The 22,295-nt window shown below is 38.1% G+C and overlaps 2 pseudogenes; both read left to right on the top strand.

Annotated features, from left to right (window-relative positions):
* Nucleotides 1–672: 672 nt before the first annotated feature.
* On the top strand, nucleotides 673–8,926 carry LOC107657186 (macrophage mannose receptor 1-like; annotated as a pseudogene).
* A 7,381-nt stretch (nucleotides 8,927–16,307) lies between these two features.
* LOC107657169 (C-type mannose receptor 2-like) lies at nucleotides 16,308–17,611 on the top strand (annotated as a pseudogene).
* The last annotated feature ends 4,684 nt before the right edge of the window (nucleotides 17,612–22,295 follow it).

The raw sequence follows: 22,295 nt of genomic DNA, 5'->3' as shown, positions 1-22,295 counted from the left end.
TTGTACGAGAATACTTAACGAATGTGCTTCCTTACAGTCCACCTCTGATTAGGTTTTAAATGAAAGTATCAACATTTGGTCTGATTACAGAACCGGCTTTTTTAACAAAATGCGCATGACAATCGCATTCGATTAATCGTGCAGCCCTACATCATACCCTCGGCCGGCAGGCATAGCAGATTCCACCATCATCGCTGCCGGGGTTGTGTACGTTCGTGTGGGGCGGAGTTATTAAAATAAGGGCGAGTTCCTGTTGTATGGGCGTGTTTGTTTTGGTGCTTTCAATGATCAACATTGTTTGGCAACATTTGCTTAGTGCCTCACAAAACACACACACACACAAAAAATGCACACGCACATCACATGTTTTTGCAGTATGGCACATGCACTCTACATGTAAACATTAAATTTGTGTCATTTTCTTCTAAAAAAAAAAAGTAATAATTGAATTATTTATGATTCCGTGTCATGTAAAAGTATATGTAATTGTTCAAAATATGTTACACATTTAATAAAACTGTGGCAGCCAAAAATAAGGGCGAGTTCCTGTTGTATGGGCGTGTTTGTTTTGGTGCTTTCAATGATCAACATTGTTTGGCAACATTTGCTTAGTGCCTCACAAAACACACACACACACAAAAAATGCACACGCACATCACATGTTTTTGCAGTATGGCACATGCACTCTACATGTAAACATTAAATTTGTGTAATTTTCTTCTAAAAAAAAAAAGTCATAATTGAATTATTTATGATTCCGTGTCATGTAAAAGTATATGTAATTGTTCAAAATATTTTACACATTTAATAAAACTGTGGCAGCCAAATGAATGGCCTTATGACTCACAATATTCAAGTCATGTGAAGCCATTACTAGAGAGCTTAAGTCATAATTATTTACTAAAATCCATTTGTCACAGTACTTAGATCCTTTATACTCTTAGGTCCTGTCAAACTTGAGCTAAAATCTCCTAATTGTATAAGCTCACATTCTAATAGCAAGCAAAGAGCAGCAAGGGCAGCATCATATCCATCCAACTAGTACTTTGTTCATGTCAAAATGCTGTGTTTACTCACCACACATGAGCTGTGCTTTAATATATTTCATTGCATACTACATATTTTGCAAAATTGAGTATGTAAACTCAATATTCAGTAAACACTTTCCAGATAATATTTTAATAATATGCATTAGTACAATTATTCTTTAAGAGTTTATATTTAATTCAGGAAAGAATATGTTTAGTATTTATTGCACTGAGTTAAATTAATATGACTCTGAAGCAGTAATGAAGGCGCTTAAACTCAATGCTGGCACCACTCACAGCAGTCACGGTTACAGGACCTAATTGAACACCATGGTTGTAAGACACAAATTAAGTCTTAAATTGATGATCTGTCATGACAAAACAGCAGGACAATAAGTGTTAACCAAACTTTAGTACTTCAGTATTTTGTATGCATGTCCTGCTGTGTCGTATTTTCTACTGTTAAGATTGCAAACCTGTCTTTATATTTTCTCTTGTTTTAGTACTATTCTGGAGAAAATGAGCCTGCTGGGGAAAGACTTAAAAAATACAAAGTAAGCAAGTTAATATACACAGGACCATCAACAGCACAACAACATCAACACTGAATAACATTTAAATAACAAAACCATTTGTTTTCTTCCATAATGTGTGCGTGTATGTGTACGTCTATACTTTAATGTTAACAGATGCCATGCAACAAAACAATAAACCTTCTAATCTATCCTAAGAGTTGATGATTTTCACCCTTTCATGTTTGGTATCGTTTTAAAGGTCTCAGTGCAATTGGAAATATGATCACAGTCGCATATGGGGCAGTCATGGTTAGAGAGTCGGACTTGTAACCCGAAGGTTGCGGGTTCGAGTCTCTGTACCGTCAGGGATTGTCGTTGGGGGGAGTGAATGACCAGCGCTCTCTTTCACCCTCAATACCACGACTGAGGTGAGACCCTCGAGCAAGGCACCGAACCCCCAACTGCTCCCCGGGTGCCACAGCAATATGGCTGCCCACTGCTCCGGGTGTGTGTTCACAGAGTGTGTGTGTGTTCACTACTGTGTTTGTGCACTTGGATGGGTTAAAAGCAGAGCACAAATTCAGAGTATGGGTCACCATACTTGGCCACACGTCACTTCACTTTCATATCAGTAGAACGGACCAAAAATAAAGATATCAAATTTGTGGAAAATTCTGTTCTGCTTATGTGGGTTGTGCCGCTAATAAGGTATTTTCCAGATGTTGTTTTTCTACCCCAGGTTAGATATGGCTGTCAGGTCACCTCATGTCCCAGCAAAAAATCTGTGAAGTTATTACTATTATTATTATTGGATGTATTATTGTTTTATTCTGATGTGGGTATTTAAAGAGAATTGGCAAATCATTCAAGGAAGCAGCTGTAAACAGAAATTCCCACACAATTGCTATGTCTTTATTGCCAGGTATGCTGACTCTTTGAAATTATTTTTTATCTCACGCTGATCAGTTGTGTCACCAAATTCCAATGCATTGTTTTAATTGATGTATTCTCTTTACTGATTGATTGAATCTGCAACGCAAGACTCAAATGTGACATCAGTCCCAATGAACGGATAATTGAAACTATGGCGTGTCCGAATAATCAAGTATCTCAATTAAAACACAACTAGCATTATGATCAGCTTCTATAACTGCCATCGCAATTTATATTGAATGGTTTCTCAAAATTGGAGTCAGATAAAAAATGACAAAGGAGTAACAAATTAAAAACCAACATTTTAAATCAAGGGATTTTTTTATTTTTTACAGAAGCGCAAGAAAAGACATTCACACGGAATACCTTGACCCACGCCTCTGGATTTCGCTGCTGGGTGGCCCTTGCATTACCAATGCTTTGAGATTGTAACAAGGCTAGCGCCAATGTACAAGCTACTGGACCTGGTTGAACACCATGACTGAGAGCGAGTGAGGAGGCATGAAGGCATTAACACTATGACGAGTATTTAGTACCACTTTCAAGGCTTCCCAGCTATGGCAAGTGGAAAGTGCCACTGATTAGACAGTCGTTTACCTTTACGTGAGAGGAGGGTATGACACCACCACAGAGGTGTGACTCCAACTTTTTTGAAGAAGAAAAAAACCTTAGTATAACGAGTCAGGACACTCCTGACTCTCCTATTCACTTAAATAAGGCTGGCAGCAATCTGTTGTATTTAGCTGCTGCAGTTTGCCCAGCGATGAATCTCAGAAAAACATCCTATGAAAAATGTGGTGCTGTTTTAAAGTCTTACCTGTTGCTGCATTTTCTTTCGCCTCAGCCTACTTTGATATTTGAATACGTGGTAGCTAGCAAGAGAAAACAAGAAACTTAAATGTTGCTAGATATGAAAATATATCAAAAGTTTGTATGCAAGTAGTTCATTTTGTGTAACAATATGCACAGCTTACTAACTAAGAATGGTGCCGCATACATCTGTGTCCCAGTGCACTCTTGAATACAGGTAACTTTACAAGAGGTAAATTAACATGGCAAAATAACGAGCAAAGTTATGTTGCTGAATTGAAGAAAGTGTTGAATCTGATTTGTTTCTACTGCTGAAAAAAAAAATTTCGCTCAAAATTACTATATTGTGATTCACAGTAAAAACATACTGTAGAATTGTGATGAACATGATGCTTTGCAGATCTATAGCAACATGCTGTCCACAGGTTCTAGAGTAAATATTGGTTCATTTTACATTAATAGCGCTTTGAAAACTACAGACATTTGTTACAGTGTTGTTTTATTTAGCACGGTCAGGAACGTCTCTGCTGTGTGTTGATGGCAGCTGTCACACAGTTGCTAGGTGACAGGAGTGTTGGGTAGGAACAGCTGGTGATGCAAACAGGAAATTCTTCATAGACGGTCTCATTTAACGATGCAAACTTCAGTCTTCGTGGACTTCAAGGGATGCAGCCTTTCAATTGGGACAGTTATAGTGTAACTTTTCTTGCTGTTGCAATAAATCTAACAAATTAATAAGAGTGAATGAAATGTAATGAAATATGACTAGAACAATAACACTCACTGTATGCATTCCTGTTTCGCGTCAGATGTAAATATTGTATATCATGAATGTCTAAATGTGGACATAAGCAAATGGATGAGGATTTGTTTACGTGAAAACATATTCATGTTTATAAACAACCAAAAAACATACAGTAAACAGCAGAAATATGAAATGAAACAAAACTAGAATTTTCACAAAGAGAAGAATTCTAATTATATATATATATATATATATATATGGTTTTAATCTTTGCATTCCATGCAATCACAATCAAGTATTTAGACAGTGAAAAACAGACACATCCACAACAAGCAGATGATGTTATTATTTCAGCTGGGATAATGAGACTCTTGCTTAACATTATGAACGGACGTCAGGAGAATAAATACACAATAGGACCAGTTTAATGCAGGCTGGTCAGAGTCTTCATCTCATCTCTGTTGCTCATGTCTGCTGTGGTCTTGTCTTCATCACCAGGGGTCTGAGCTCTCTGAAGAGGGGAGAAAAACATAAGGAGAAGAATCTCTCCTTCCTCTTTGTCTTGTCCTTTTTTTTTTTTTTAATCTCTCCATACAAAATATTTCTCAATAATCACACTTATTCCTTAATCTTACACACTGGAGCCTCAAACGGAGGGTTTTTTAAGGCTCTCAGTAACCAGTCTCACCTGTCTCCACTAATTAACTCAACCCTCATCAATCGGCTCATTAGTAGAGTTGTTTGTTTTAGCGCCAGATAAAAAGTGGCCCAACAGAAAAATATAAAAATTAATTTCAAATTATGTTATGCTGCCCACCTATAACATTAAAACAGCTGTTTAGTTGTGAACATTAAAATATAAGTAAAGAATTTTCATAATATATAATTTTGTTGATTAAGGTCCATATTCACATTTACTAATGCTGACTGGTCACAAACATCAGTATGCAAATCATGGGAAAGAGATGGACAAGTACACAAATATAGAGGAAGTGAATATGAAATAGGGGTTTTAGAGTAACAAACAAATGAAGTGACGTGCTGAGTGATGGATGAGAGCAGATATAATAATTATATCTGCTCTCGTATAAAGGAAGTGAATATGAAATAGGGGTTCTAGAGTAATAAACAAATAAGTGACGTGCTGAGTGACGGATGAGAGCAGATATAATAATTATATAGATTGAAGCTGCAGACAGAAACATCAGACTCAGGACAGAAACACACGACCTCTAAAGTAAGAACAACTCACATCTTCATTCTTTAACTAGAATTAGACTTTAGACATGTTAATATTATCTGGATTGCTGTGAATCCTATTACGCTGCTAAGATGCCTTTTTAACAATTATTTGTAAATTCTTGTTTGTTTGTTTGTTCCTCAGAAATGGAGCAAATGCTATATTTCTTTTAAAGTTTTTTTTTTTTAAGTGATTTCATTCTTCTTCTCATTGGTGAGTGTGTTTGTGGTTTTATTCAGAAATACAATACTTCATTACAGAACATGCAGACTCTCCGTCTCCACCACATTCAAATTAACACACTTCCAAAGAATTACAGCAACAAAGACCAACACAGAGAACAAAAAAAACAGAAGGAAATACCTGTGAATAAGGAAGAAAAATTAGAAGGGCTTTTGTTTTAGACTAATAAACAAATGAAGTGACGTGCTGAGTGATGGATGAGAGCAGATATAATAATTATATAGATTGAAGCTGCAGACAGAAACATCAGACTCAGGACAGAAACACACGACCTCTAAAGTAAGAACAACTCACATCTTCATTCTTTAACTAGAATTAGACTTTAGACATGTTAATATTATCTGGATTGCTGTGAATCCTATTACACTGCTAAGATGCCTTTTTAACAATTATTTGTAAATTCTTGTTTGTTTGTTTGTTCCTCGGAAATGGAGCAAATGCTATATTTCTTTTAAAGTTTTTTTTTTTTTTTAAGTGATTTCATTCTTCTTCTCATTGGTGAGTGTGTTTGTGGTTTTATTCATGGTTTCTAGTTTCATTAGGTCTGTTATGAAAAGCATTAAAGCAAAGCTTCTCTTTCACAGCTCTCTGCTCCGTATCTGAATGTGTTCAGGGTCAGCATCACTTTATAAATGAGAGGAAGACCTGGACTGAAGCTCAGAGATACTGCAGAGAGAAATACACAGATCTGGCCACCGTTGACAACATGAACGACATGAACGAGCTGAAGAAGTCTGATGGACGTGTCTGGATTGGGCTGCAGAAGACGGGTCGTGATGAATGGCAGTGGTCTTCAGGTGAACCTGCGCTCTATCTGAACTGGGCTACTGGACAACCAGAAAATAACAATTGTTCTATTATGAGAAATGGAACATGGCATGTTGTGGGATGTGATAAGTCCCTGACTTTCATCTGCAATTCATCCAATAACAGTGAGTGCATCTTCCTACATTGACAACAAACATTCATTTATAAAAAGATGCATCATATTTAAGTTTTCAACCCTACTCCTGGAGGCCCACTGCCCTGTAAAGTTTATATGCAACCTGCTTCAGCTCGTGGTTTTCAAGTGATCCTGAAGAGCTTTGATTATGGTTGGAGCTGAACTCTGCACAGCGCCTCTCCAGAACCGAAGCTGGCCACAGTTCTGACACAAAACTAATTGCTTCTACTTTTGAATGTGGTCATAAATATAAACAACTTGAAGTCAGTTTCTGTAGAGACAAACTGGAAAAAAGTATTTCATTGAACGCATGTTGATCTTTTGCTGTCTCATGGGATAACTGTGGAAATCTGTCATTCGAGAGCATAGGTTTTGTTGTTGTTGTTGTTTTTCCAGCAATATTTATAAATTATGAATTCAAAAATATCAATCCATTGTCTAGGGAATGAATGAATGAATTAATTAATTGGATCAAATTTAACAGACATATAGTAGGGGCCAAAATTGATGTCTGACCTAGGAAAATTGACATTAACCTTTATTCAAACATTATTAAAACTGTATTAAAGATTTTATTAGCATATTGCATTGTTGTGATTGAAGTCAATAGTTCATTTGTGATAATACAATGAAACATGGCAAACTGTGTGGGCATTATTTCCTGGTCAGGGTATCATACAAAGTAATTATGAACACATACAAAAACAAGAGAGAACAAACAAAGTATTACTAACTGATTATGTTGTGTTTTCCTGTGAGCTATAATTATTTTATCAGAGAAATATCTTAACCAGTTTGAGTGTTTTGTTCTTCTGTCATATTTAAAATAGTTGGTTTAATCAAACATGTAATGTCATTAAAAACTAACAGCACCTCCGGACATCATTTTTGGACATACTGCATGACAGTCTGCCTCTGGGAGATTGTTATTCTCAGAAATTAGCTTTTTTAAGTAGATGTTTGAAACAAATTAAACATTTTTGACATGGACTTGTGATCATTAGCTACAGAGTCTGTGATAAACCATCTGAACACCTTGAGCTGCGCGATACATTTAGCTTTCAGTATCTCAACACAAACCCTTAAATAAGTGAGCTTACATAGGACACAATGTCAATAACGATTTAAGAAAAAAAATCAGGCTATAGGAGCAAGATGACCTCTAGCAATAGTATTAACATTTCAACAATATATATATAATTAATCTAGAATACAACATTTTGAATGGACTATTTACCGACATGTTTCTAAGGACGAGCAGAACATGATTGTTTCTCTCATAAAGCTCTTTGTGTCTAAATCCAGTATTTTAGAGAAACGTGTAAGGAATTGTAGTGGAGAAATAGAAAGTGGCAATAAAATGATCAAGGAAATTCACAAATGTTACTTAATATTATATCAGCAAAATGTATTGTGTTTGAATGTAATGTGTTTCTGTTGTTTCCACTGATGCTCCTGTTCACATCCAAACTGTAAAGCAGCGTAAGAATAATGAACAAACTGATTCATGAATCTATTTTCATGTGTTTTCTGAAAGCAAACACTGGACTCGTCTTTGTCAATCAGCTGATAAACTGGAGAGACGCTCAGAGTTACTGCAGACAGAATCATATTGATCTGGTCAGTGTGAGAAACCAGGATGAGAATGAGAAGGTTAAGAAGATCATTAGTGATAATCACTCATCTGAAACATGTGTCTGGATCGGTCTGTTCAGAGTCAGAGACTCATGGCAGTGGTCAGATCAGAGTAACACTTCATTCAGATACTGGAACACTGGTGAACCTAATAATGATGGTTTTGAAAACTGTACAGCTGTTGAACAGAACGATCACGGACGATGGATTGACATCTCTTGCAACGACCAGTTTCCTTTTGTGTGTCATGAAGGTGAGTAGATCCTCACAAAACACACAATCCATCCATCACCTCCAGATCTCTTAAAGTTCACGCTACACGTCTGACATGACACATTCATCCACAGTGTTTGTTCTGCATGTTGTTTTTGATCAGTCTCTCTCTAGTTTCTGCTTGTGGTTTGTTTGGTTTCCAGATAAACTGATTGTGATCAGAGAGAATCTGACGTGGTCTGAAGCTCTGAGATACTGCAGACAGAATCATGTGGATCTGGTCTCGGTTCATTCAGAAGAGATTCAGCGTCGTGTGATGAACGTGGTTAAACGGGCGTCTACTGCGGCGGTGTGGTTGGGTTTACGTCACTCCTGCACTGTGGGCATCTGGTTCTGGGTGAGTGGAGAGACCGTGTGCTATCAGAACTGGGCTCCAGGGAACGGCACATCAGAGGAGGACTGTGAACACACAGTGAGATCTGGAGCAGTTCAGTCTGGAGGAGATCAGCGCTGGATCAGCCGTCCTGAAACTGACAAACTCAACTTCATCTGCAGCAGATATTAAGAGTGAAAGATACACAGACCTTTCATGTAAGAAAACAAGTGCTTGTGTGTTCACTTCCTTTAACTTCATTTTCATTCATCACTTTGTTATAATAATTTTACATATAATAACTTTATTCTCAGCAGAAAGCCATAACTGAGGGAGAAAAAGGCAGAAATGTTTTGCTCAGATGTTTGTTAATATAGGTATTGTAAACTGATAGTAAACTGTTATTGAGCTGTAAATTGTCTAAATTGTTCTGCTGAGGGTCTGTTTTCCATCCGGTGGATGGATTTCTGTTGAAGCATCAGTGTGATTTTTGTGGGTTTGTTTGCTTCATTTTTAAGAGTCAATGACAATAATTGATGTTAAAGAATATTTTGCTTTTATAAACTCTTTTATTATTTACTAACCTCAGAATAATGAGATATTAATCTAGGTAATTGAATTTTGTGGGATCAAAAGGCATCATATGTACTCATTATTACATATCAATATGTCAAGCGATATCAATATGTCAAGCGGGGTCAAGCGATTAGTCAACAGAAGAGACAGACGGCTGCACGTGAGTGTCCTGCATAATACTTGTTTATAGATCTGCTGTTGGAATTATTACTTGCTGCTAGGAAGGAATATTTCTTTTCATTTTTCATTTTTATTTGAAATATTCCCAAACGTGTTAACTATATCATGAAATATCTTGATTCTCAAATGTGTGTAAGTAAATGCATTTTGCACCTTTATAGATTATGTTGATCTATAGGCTAATGGGCGATGGGCAAAGTAGCCTAATAGTTTAATCTATTAAATACGCATAAAAACCCAGTTTTTACTTAAATACCAGATATGGGTGTCATGCCATAAAATATTTTTAATAAAACTGACTTGTATTTAATGTGAATTTAATAAAAACATTGTACGTTACTAATTATAACACTTTCATTTTACACAGAGCAAAGAACATTTGCATTATCAAAGAACATTTTCATTCAGTCTAGCCAGAGTTCAGGCACTCACAAAAACTCCCATTATGTGTGGGTTTGTTTGCTTCATTTTTAAGAGTCAATGACAATAATTGATGTTAAAGAATATTTTGCTTTTATAAACTCTTTTATTATTTACTAACCTCAGAATAATGAGATATTAATCTAGGTAATTGAATTTTGTGGGATCAAAAGGCATCATATGTACTCATTATTAGATATACATTTATACCGTGTTCCTTCTATTTTATTATGAGATAATTCATGTAACTGAAGAGTATGATATGAGTTTTCGAAATTCCTTATTGGTGTTTTAAGGATTTCAGTTTGCTGTTGCAGCTACTTCTCTCTCTTATATTGAGTTTCATGTATTAATCATGTCTAATTAGAAATTACTGTTTGTGACTGACAATATCCACATTATGTGACTCTGCTAAATGAAAAAAAAATTTATTCTTAAAGGAGTGAAGATTGGGTATGAAATATCTACAATCCTTTTGTGCTAAACATAAATGAACATGTCAGCAAGAGCAGCTCAAATAAACTCCTGAACAACCAGCAAACTTGTCTCTTGACTGTTTCCCAACATCAGAATGATCACTAAATTATAAAATGAAACATGGTTTAAATCATAATTCAGACAGATTAAGGACACAAAAGCTGCTTCCCAATTTAGATGCTGCATCCTTTAAAGGCTTCATTCAAAGACCGAATACGTCACAGCAGCGTAATGAAGGCTTTCCTATTTCAAATGTGATCCTTCTCAGTACAGCATATCCCAAGATTCATTGCACACGAGTGATGTCGAGGCTGTGTCCGAAACTGCATACTCACTGACAGTGGCGGTTCTAGACCACAGCAATTGGTGCATTTTGCACCTTTATAGATTATGTTGATCTATAGGCTAATGGGCGATGGGCAAAGTAGCCTAATAGTTTAATCTATTAAATACGCATAAAAACCCAGTTTTTACTTAAATACCAGATATGGGTGTCATGCCATAAAATATTTTTAATAAAACTGACTTGTATTTAATGTGAATTTAATAAAAACATTGTACGTTACTAATTATAACACTTTCATGGTACAGAAAGAGAGGAAAGAACATTTACATTATCAAAAAAACATTATCACTTACTTCAGTCTAGCCAGAGTTCAAGCACTCTCAAAAACTCCCATTAAAATCACTCAAGCTGTTTCCATTGTGAAATGAATATATTACTTACATTCATACACACATCTGCACTTTGTTGTTTCTGATGAGAAAATTTGCAGAAATCAGTCAGCGAGCGCACGCACTGAACAAAACTCCAGCGTTTCAGCGATGACTCATCGGAACGCCTCTGATTGGTAATTGCATTCATAAGCTCAACAGAATCACGTGTGATTGGTTATAATGCACAGCGCTGTAAAAAACGCCCTCTGGCTCTGCGCCAGTCAGAGAACACAGATCTTAATTTAGCAGCTGGTGATGTTTTACTTTTTTCCAACTGTGCATTGCACCCAACATTATTCGGTGATACTTTTAGGAAATGTTGCTATAAGTTTCATTGCATCATATAATAATTGCTGTTAATAGTGTTCATCGTCTGTTTGATTACGTCTTTAATTGATTACGTCTTTAATTGAGTTTTCTGTACATTTCTGCCATATGTATATTAACTGACAGTCACCACTGATAGCTGCTAATTATTGTAGAAACTTAATTTTCTGTAAAGTTGCTTTGCAGCGATTTGTATCGTGAACAGCTCTATACAAATAAACTTGACTTGAATTGATAAGATTCCAAATTGCTGACACGGAGGAACTGGCCCCCTTCTTATATTTTTAATCCTACTAATGTGACCCAGAGTTTTATCCTTAATGACATTCTTTTTTTATTATGAAAACCCAAAATCGCTATCTCTTGAATGTGTTGTTAATGTCTTTATTTTATGTGCAACATTTTTCATCCACAAGCAAAAGTGCCTTAAAAGTGCACAGCTAACCTATTGAGAGAAGTAATCTGACTATACATATACTATAAATAGCTGGCTATGCATACACATAATCTGAGAGAAACTGTACAAGAACTTTACATAAATACTGAACATGAGATTGTGCAAAAGATTGTGTCTGGTTTCAGGAGGAAGGGGTTGTGGACGAGGTTTCAGAGGGGGGCAGGGAGATTGGAGATGAGGGCTCTCACAGCCTGGGGGAAAAACTGTTGAGCAGTCTGACAGAGCGAGCTTTGATACTCCAGTACCTTCTACCTGATGGCAGGAGCTGGAAGACACTGTGGGAGGAATGAGTGGGGTCCTTCACGATACTGGTAGCTTTGCTGGAGCATCGTGCAAGGAAAATGTCCAGGACGGAGGGGAGAGGGACACCGATGATCTTTGCAGCTGTGTTCACTGTCCGCTGTGGGGATTTATGGTCAATAGCACTGCAGTTCCCATACCAGACAGAGAAGTTCTGTTTTCTGTTTTTGATCGTTCATCATTTAAGATACAACCATCTTTCCCTGATTTTGTATGTAAATATAAGTTCTTCAATTTATAGTTTTCAGTCGCGTGATTGACTTGAAGACCTGGCGGGCAAAACATCGATATAAATGCAACATAAGCCTGTCAATTTTCCATCTGTTTCCAATAAACAAATATTTAGATCATCTCTCAAAAAGATCAAACAAAGATATGTGAACAAAATGCAAGTTTTGGCCATTTGCAATACATACAAAACACCCGCCTCAATATTTCAGTTAAAAACAGCATGACGTTCTAAAATGTTTAAAGTGAAAACACTTAAAGAGCCTTTAAAACAGTGATATTAAAGATCACATTCACTACACACCTTTTTAACGATGCATACTTTACACAGGCAAGCAAGAAAGATATGAGCGACAGGTGCACTAACACCTGATAGCATCAGTAACTCAACAACCCTCACTAGTACAGTTTTCCTCAGCATTTGCAATGTCTGCACAAAGGAGACATCGGGCAGCTGCTTGAAGATCTCGCCTTTGGAGAAGACCGTTGATTATATACTCAAAAAATGTATTACTACTTAAAAATTAAGTAGTAAATAATCAATCACCATGACAACTAACAAAAGGGAACCATGGAAACAAACGAGGCAGGTACGCAAACAGGGGCACTGAACACAAAAACACTGGGAAAATAAGAGTACAAGACAAGTGAACACAGGTAAGGATCATGGCAATAGTTTAGTTAAACTAATTTTACCTGGAAAAATTATATTTCTGGCTCCATCTTTATATGTAAAATTCTGTCAGAAACGTCACTGCTGTGTTCCGATGGCAGCTGTCATGCAGTTGCTAGGCGACAGGAGCGGTGGGCAGGAACAGGAAACCCTCTGTAGAACCGCCTTTGTGAACTTTGAAGGATGCAGCCTCTGAATTGGGACACCGTTATAGTGTAACTTTCCTATTGTTGCAATAAAACAGACGGCTAAGACTGCAATACAACAACATTCACTGTTTATCCTGCATTCATTATATACATTTATTATTGAAAATGTTTACAATTTGCTTCCCATGATAATAGCAAACATTTAATTGACATGCATTTTAAAAAATATTTCACACAGCTTTGTAAAAAATAATAATAATAGTTTTGCGTTTGATATTTTTTGTATATTTTTGGATTTTAGGAGTGAACGTAATATGACTAACAGATGAATAAGACTGAATGAAATGTAATGGAATATGACTAGAACAATAACACTCACTGTTTATGCTTCTGTTTCACATCAGACATGTAAATATAGTTCAGCCTGAAGGTCTAAATGTGGTGAGGACATAAGCAAATGAATGAGGATGTGTTTATATGCAAACGTGTTTGTGTTTTCTTACAAAAACATACAATAAACAGCAGGAGTATGAATGAAACAAAATAAGAATTTTCACAAAAGAAATGAATTCAAAAATAATAATAATAATAACAATGTTTTAATTTCAGTATTCCAGCCAATCACAATCAAGTATTTAGAGAGAGAAAATACACATTTATGTCGAAACAAAAGCAGCAGAAGATGATATAATTTTATTTGGGATATTGAGAACAGCAAGAAGGAGAAGAAGAAGGAGAAGGAGTGGAAAAAGAAGAGGATCCCCCCCCCCCTCCAAAAAAACACAAAAGAAAAAAAGGGAATCATCTTCATCTTGTATTTTTTTTCTTCCAAATCCTCCTCTCAATAAATACTCTCTCTATAATAGTCAAAATCAGCGGTGTAGTGCAGGGTATGCGCAGGTAGGCCTATACCCACTTCTTTATCAGTCAGCATTGCGTATACCCACTTCTAAACCCCCTCTGATGCACATCATTCAGTAGTGTCCTGCATTAGCCAAATCATAACAGTCCAGCACATGAGTAACTAATCCAATCGCATGTGAACAAATGCAAATATTCCCTAAAAACATCCAGAAAAGACAGTAATGCAGTCAGCACCGAGGCTTAAACACTCTCATGCAGTGTCTTTTTCATTCATAATCGAAGCCGGAGGGGCTCTTACACAGAAAGTCCAGAACAGCCTCATAGAAGTAATAACTTGTGAGGTGCCAGGAAATTGTCACGGGTTACGCATGTAACCATGGTTCCCCGAGAGGGAACAAGACTAGGGGGCATAGTGGGGAATGTAGCCTGCATGACCTGTGACTGAATCACGTGTGAAACAACACCAATCTATTGGCCCACCTGGCCCATGACGCCATAGGCGGGATGCCCAGAAGTATAAAAGGGTACCTGCTGAATACGTCATCCACTTTAGCTGTCTGAAGGAGACGTAGACAGGCAGGCCGAAGGCATGGCAAGGGGGCGCAGAGTCTCATTCCCTCTCGGGGAACCATGGTTACATGCATACCCGAGACGTTCCCCCTCTAGGGAACTCAACGATGCGCCCCCTAGGGGGCACAATGGGGAACAAAATCCAACCACGCCGTGCCAAGGCGCATGTTTTGAACACACACACCCGGAGCAGTGGGCAGCCATATTGCTGCGGCACCCAGATTATTGGTTATTGTCCAGCAGTGTATTTGATTTCTCAGCCAATTAAAAGATAATAATAATAATAATAATAATAATAATAAACCCGTCAATTAGACCAAAAAAAGGTATTATTATATTTAACATTTCTGTCCTCGTCACTTCTGAAATGATGGCTACACCCCTGTGTCAGGGCTCGAAACTATCATGTGCCTGTCACTGTATGTCATGGGAGAAACGGTCAGTCACACATAGGAGTAGAGCTGCACAATTCTGGATAAATTGACAATCACAATTTTTTTTTTGTTGTTGTTTCAAATAGAGATCATGATTCTCCCACGATTCTGAACAGACAACTAAACAAAATAGCATGTAATTTACTGAAGGTTCTGAGAAAATGTTAATTGCTGCAGTCTACTTATTTATTTATTTTTGAATTACTTATTGCAAAATCTGCACCTCTTCTGTGGCTAATATTAATTTCATAATGATCCATATTCTGTGTAGTCAAGCAGCAGAAGTTGAGTGACAGTGTGCAAATACAACAGGCACATTTCAGGGTGAACTAAATATGCAAGACTAGTTTGACGTCATAGTTTATAACGCAGGGCGTTCATCTTTTGCTGGGATGTGGAATAAATTAAGAGTATACCCACTTCTCAAGGAACCACTAAACCACCGGTCCAAATCACTCCTTCATCTCACACACGTTTCTTTCTCTTTGACTGGAGCCTCAGACAAGGGTTTTTAAAGGCTCTCAGTAACCAGTATCACTTGTCTTCACTAATGAACTCAACCCTCATCAATCAGTTCATTAGTGGGGTGTTCGTTTCAACACCGCATTAAAAAGTGGCTCAACAGAGAAATATACATGTCAAATTGAACAGGGATTTAACTCAAATTATGCAGTCCACCAATACCATGAAATCAACTGTTTAGTTGTGAATGTTAGAATGCAAATTATGAATGTTCTTATGTTTATAATTTTCTTATAATTAAGGTCCATATTCATACTGACTCAAACTGACTGACACAGACGTCAATATGCAAATTAGGGTAAAGAAGGAAAATAGACCAGTATAAAGGAAGTGAATATACTTCATTACAGAACATGCAGACTCTCCGTCTCCACCACATTCAAATTAACACACTTCCAAAGAATTACAGCAACAAAGACCAACACAGAGAACAAAAAAAACAGAAGGAAATACCTGTGAATAAGGAAGAAAAATTAGAAGGGCTTTTGTTTTAGACTAATAAACAAATGAAGTGACGTGCTGAGTGATGGATGAGAGCAGATATAATAATTATATAGATTGAAGCTGCAGACAGAAACATCAGACTCAGGAAAGAAACACACAACCTCTAAAGTAAGAACAACTCACATGTTTATTCTTTAACCATAAACCATGAATCCTGTTACACTGATAATATGCTTTTTAAAATATCATGTTTTACTCCAAGATGAATAAGAGATTATTTCTTTCTCAGAAATGGAGCAAGCTCTATATTTCATTCTTCTTCTCATTGGTGAGTGTGTTTGTGGTTTTATTCATGGTTTATAGTTTCATTAGGTCCGTTATGAAAAGCATTAAAGCAAAGCCTCTCTTTCACAGCTCTCTGCTCCGTATCTGAATGCGTTCAGCGTCAGTATCACTTTATAAATGAGAGGAAGACCTGGACTGAAGCTCAGAGATACTGCAGAGAGAATTACACAGATCTGGCCACCGTTGACAACATGAACGACATGAACGAGCTGACGAAGAGTGTGAATGGTGAACGTATCTGGATTGGGCTGCAGAAGACGGGTCGTGATGAATGGCAGTGGTCTTCAGGTGAACCTGCGCTCTATCTGAACTGGGCTACTGGACAACCAGAAGGCAGAGATTATTGTGCTATGTTGTTAAATGGACAATGGGAGGATTTGCCATGATAATAATAATAATAATAATAATAATAATAATAATAATAAACCTGTCAATTAGACAAAAAAAGGTATTATTATATTTGACATTTCTGTTCTCCTCACTTCTGAAATAATGGCTACACCCCTGTGTCAGGGCTCAAAACTACCATTTGCCTGTCACTGTATGTCATGGGAGAAACAGTCAGTCACACATAGGAATAGAGCTGCACAATTCTGGATAAATTGACAATCACAATTTTTTTTGTTGTTTCAAATAGAGATCATGATTCACCCACGATTCTGAAAAGACAACTAAACAAAATAGCATGTAATTTACTAGAGGTTCTGATATAATGTTAATTGCTGCAGTTTATTTATTTATTTAATTTTGAATTATTTATTGTAAAATCTGCACCTCTTCTGTGGCTAATATTAATTTCATAATGATCCATATTCCGTGAAGTCAAGCAGCAGAAGTTAAGTGACAGTGTGCAAATACTACAGGCACATTTCGGGGTGAATTAAATATGCAAGACTAGTTTGACATGTCATGGTTTATAGTGCAGGGCATTCATCCTTTGCTAGGATGGGGGAATAAATATTAATAGTATACCTACTTCTCAAGGAACCACTCCACCACTGGTCTAAATCACTCCTTCAGCTCACACATGTTTCTGTTACTGCAGACAGAATCACACTGATGTGGTCAGTGTGAGAAACCAGAATGTGTATGAGAAGGTTAAGATTTTCATTAGTGACAGATACTTATCTGAATCATATGTTTGGATTGGTCTGTTCAAAGATCCATGGCAGTGGTCAGATCAGAGTAACTCATCATTCAGATACTGGGATCCTACTCAACCTAACAATATTGAAAACAATGAACATTAATTTTAAAATATCCACTCCTCGCTCCATATCACACCGCTCCACTCCGCCCTCCGCTCCCATACTCTGATTGTGAGTAACTGTTGCTGTCATGACAGATCTATTTAAGAACCAGCCGTTATCAAAATAATCTGGCTGCGGGCGCAGGCCAGATATTATTGCTGGCGGGCCAGTTCTGGCCTGTGGGCCGCCTGTTGCCGACCACTGCTTTAAAGGCTTCATTCAAAGACCGAACGCGTCACAAGTGGGGGCGGGGCCGAGAGTCATGGGAACAGAGCGAGGCCGGTGGAGTAATTGATAATGAGCGACACCTGCACCACTCACCGGTCTCGAGTCCCACGGAGGAGCTCCGGAAGGATAAAAGGAGGAGCTATGACAGTGAAAGATGAGAGAGGACCAGGCCTGGATTTTATTTTGTGTTTTGGTTCTGTTTGTGCTATTTTGTGTTTATTTTATTATTAAAGCATGATTGGGGAGGAGCAGGGAACGGGGGACTCGCTGCCGGCTGCCCTCAACAGGAGGAGCCATCGCCGTCCGCCAGGGGGTGGAGGAGCGGTGGGCCGTCCACCAAAGATGTCCAGTACCATCGCTTGGCACCGCGAGTGAGAGCCTCTCAGCCGGTTGAGGACCAAGCGGCAGTGTGTCCGGGAACCGGACCGAGAATTTTTTCTTTTCCTCTCTCCCCTCTCTCGTATCTGTCTCTCCTCATCCTTCTGTCTCCTTTTCTCTCGCCTCGTCTGTCTGTCCTTATCCCCAGGTACACCGCGGCTGCCGTGATCAGCTCCCCCGGAGGGGGGAGGGGGGGAGTAGAGCGCAGTCTCGGGAGTACCCCCCGGCCTGTGAGGGGCGGTGGTGTGTCTGCTTTTGCCATGGGGGGGTGGGAATTTACAATTTTCAAGTGACAGCAGCAGTTTACAAACTTCCGTCAGTCACACAAAAGGAAGAATGGAAAGATAAAGAGCTATGGGATAAAGAGCATGGGATTAATTGCTGTAGATTATCTTTTTCTCCCTTTTATGACATTATGTCTTGTAAGGGGCAAAATATTGAGGCCCCTTTATCCAGTTTGGATGCGTTTCATTCTAATTGATCAAGGACCCTAATTCTTTTCATGACTAGTAGCTTGTGATTCCATTATAATGTTGAAATTCAGACGTATTGAGTTTACATTTACATTATTATTTGAAATCACCTACTAGAGTCAGCCATTGAATACTACGGGCCTAAAAAATGCGTAATTTTCTTTCAGGTATACCTTTTTATTTTATATTATATTATATAGATAATATTTTCTTCATTCTATTTATTTTTATTTTCATTTAACTAACACCTCTAAGAATGAAAATACCTGCATGTTCAATAATAAGTAAATAAATAAACAGACAATCATGGGTGTAGCCTACACATGCTACTATTTAAATAATTGTATATTTAAATAATGTCATTAATTTCATGAATATCAAGGACTTTTGTCAGGATTAATCCATTTGACCTAATCAATATGTGCATATTCATAAAATATGTGATATTTTACATATTTACATCACAAAGTATAGTATGCAAATATGTTTATGTAAATTTATAAAACTACTTGTACCTTCACTGCAATACTCCTTGTAGGCTACTTGTATGCTACTTATACTAAAACTGCTTACGTAAGGGAAAGTTCACCCAAAAAATGGAAATTGTGTCATCATTGTGTCATCATCAAGTTGCAAACCTATGAGATTATTTCTTCTGTTGAGCACAAAAGAAGATATTTTGCAGAATGTTAGTAACCAAACAGTTAAATGCATAACTTTCTTTCAGGTATACCTTTTTCATTATATAGATGTAATATTTTCTTTATTCTATTTATTTTTATTTAACTTTTTGATACACAATACCCTGTTGGGGCAACTTAATGGCTGCACATTGTTCTGCAAGGAGAACTTCAAGTGAACAATTAAGAATTACTTCCCTACGAATGGCCCTGGCAGCGGAGGTTATTGCACTAAAAAAATGAACTTCGTTCTATCGAGCGGCTCATCAAGGATCTCCTCCAGCGGCAAATGGAATTACGTTCCCAATTAGCGTGTTTCAAGCCTGTGGGTAGCCAGCGGCCTTTGGCTTTGGCCTCGGATGCAGTCGACGTCCGGCTTCACCCTGCTCTCCTTCCTGGGCATCTGTTGTCAAGGGCCATAAAAGATTTTCCCTTCATCTCTACGATTTGTCTGGTATTGGTGGTGATGAGATCCCAATCACAAACTTTTTTTCTCCCTTAGCTGAGCTTCCTCAGGAGCCTGTCCTCTCTCCAATTTCATCTACTGCTCACAGTCCGATACATGTGCGGCCGATCATCAGAAAGCGCCCTACTTTTTCTAGTTTAAATTCATCGGGTTTGCTATCTCCTACGCCAGGCTCTCCCAGGTGCAATTGTCCCCGTTTGTCACTCTGTCGATTGGAATCTGAAAATCAGCACCACAAGGCAGCAGCTCCAGCGACGACTTCTCTGCCATCACAGCCAACTGCTACTACTCTACTGCCTTCTTCCTCGCAAGCATCAGATCGGGTTGATCACTCAACTTACTTGCACTCTGTAAGCTTGACAACGATCGGTCACAAATTCAGATCAAAGCTTTCAATTTATAAAGGATCCCCTGAAAGTGAACGACCTGAGATTTTAATTGTTGGAGATTTGTAAGGGAAACGGGTCAATTTAGCTCAAAGGGAATCATAGCTACTCAAAGCTGCTAGTTGGTTCAGGCTTGTGGGGCCAAGATCTGATTTACGAACATCCTGTGTCTTGGGTCTCTGTGGAATTTGGCTCCTCATGTTTCAACCATGTTTTGACCAAATCTTAGATTGTCTGATTCGGTCTGATACCCTACAGATTCTATCATCAGATTTGTAAAACTTCCTGGTGTAACCACCTACTGTCTCTCAGGAGGTAAGACAGCTAACTTTATTGAACTGATTCCGGCTCTTCTTGATCTTCATTCGTCTGTTCATACTGTCATAGTACATGCGGCCACCAATGATGTCATGGCTAGGCAGTCCATTAAACTGCACCACAAACTTGAGTTTCTGGTTTCTATAGTTGAATGTCTGGGTAGGAGGTGTGTTCTGTCTGGTCTTGCTCCTTCCATGACTAAGAGCCCTGAACATTTTAACCATCTTTTTATTTTGCATTTGTGGATGCAAAATTGTACTACTGCTACTGGACTTGGTTTTATTAGTCATTTTGATACCTTTTGGACAGAGTGGGACCTTTTTAAATATGATGGGTTGCATCCTAATAGGAAGGGAACAGAAAAATTGATTTCTAATTTTATTAATTTTATTGCCTTTAGTCTTAAAGCGGTCATATGATGCGATTTCATTTTTTCCTTTCTTTTTGGAGTGTTACAAGCTCTTGCTGCATAAAGATCTGTAAATTTGCAAAGACTAAAGTCTCAAATCCAAAGAGATATTCTTTATAAAAGTTAAGAGTTAACCACGCCTACCTAAAACGGCTCGTTTGAACACGCCCCCACATACCTACGTCACGATCTGGGAAGATTTACATAACGCCTCCCAAATGTTCACACAAAGAAAGAAGGCGTAACTTTTATTCTCGCTGTAGTATTGTTGACACTGCAGCCATGTCGTGAAGACGCTGTGTGCTTCGTTGTGAAAGCGAAACTACTTTGTTTGGCCTTACAAAAGAGGACGATATCCGCTTCGTCATGCCTAGAGCTGATCCGTGCTGGTCGCTGAGGGAATACATCAACTTAGTGCTGTGGATCACCGGATCGGCTTTCACCGTTTTCACCGCTCCTTCGCCGGGACCGCCGTTCGCGACCTCGCCGCCTCAGCTCACTCTTGCCCGGCTTCAGCTCACGCTAAGCCGGGGCTTTCGCTCACGCTAGGCATCACAATATGGTAAGGGGCGTAACATTTCCATCACATGCTTGAGGTATTCGGCCAATCACAACGCACTGAATACCTGGCCAATCAGAGCACACCTCGCTTTTCAGACCGATGAGCTTTGTAAAAATTGACAAGGCGGGGCATAGAGGATAAACAATAATGTACAGTATGTGGAAAATAATGTGTTTTTTTTACTTTAAACCGCATAAACACATTTCATTACACAAAATACAAAAAATAATGTTCTTTTTAGCAGCATCATATGACCCCTTTAAATGATGGTCTCTCCAGCATGACCCTGTCCAGTGTTTTGGCTCTGCACTTTTTAGTCCTGTGTCTGACAGTGCGGGTCCTGCTGGTGCTGGTTGTAATTCTGCTTCCCTCACTTATTTATCCATTCCCGCTAGGATTACTGAAAGGAAATGTGAAAAAAAAAAAAAAAGTCTACTTGTAGCCCGCACAGAAATAATCTCATCACAGTTAAAACCACGTCTTCTATCCCTGCAGCTATATCAGTTCAACTTTGTCTACTGAATGTAAGGTCATTGGCCAATAAGTCTTTTGTTGACTGACAGGCCGAGGGGGAGGCCTCGCAGTAATACACAGAAGGGATTTTAGCTGTTACCCAGTTTCATTTGGTTGCTTTTCTTCCTTTTAGAGTCTTATTTTTATTTGAAAGAATAAACTGCCTATTTTATGTGTTATAATCTACTGACCTCCTAAATCTATTTCCGGTTTTATTCAGGAATTTTCTGACTTTTTATCTGTCATTATGCTGCATTATGACAGAGTTCTT

This window comes from Sinocyclocheilus anshuiensis, unplaced genomic scaffold (genome assembly GCF_001515605.1).
Source record: "Sinocyclocheilus anshuiensis isolate Anshui unplaced genomic scaffold, SAMN03320099.WGS_v1.1 scaffold171, whole genome shotgun sequence".
NCBI lineage: Eukaryota > Metazoa > Chordata > Actinopteri > Cypriniformes > Cyprinidae > Sinocyclocheilus > Sinocyclocheilus anshuiensis.
The sequence above is the reverse complement of the archived record's forward strand: the minus strand, read 5'-3'. Positions and strand labels throughout refer to the sequence as shown.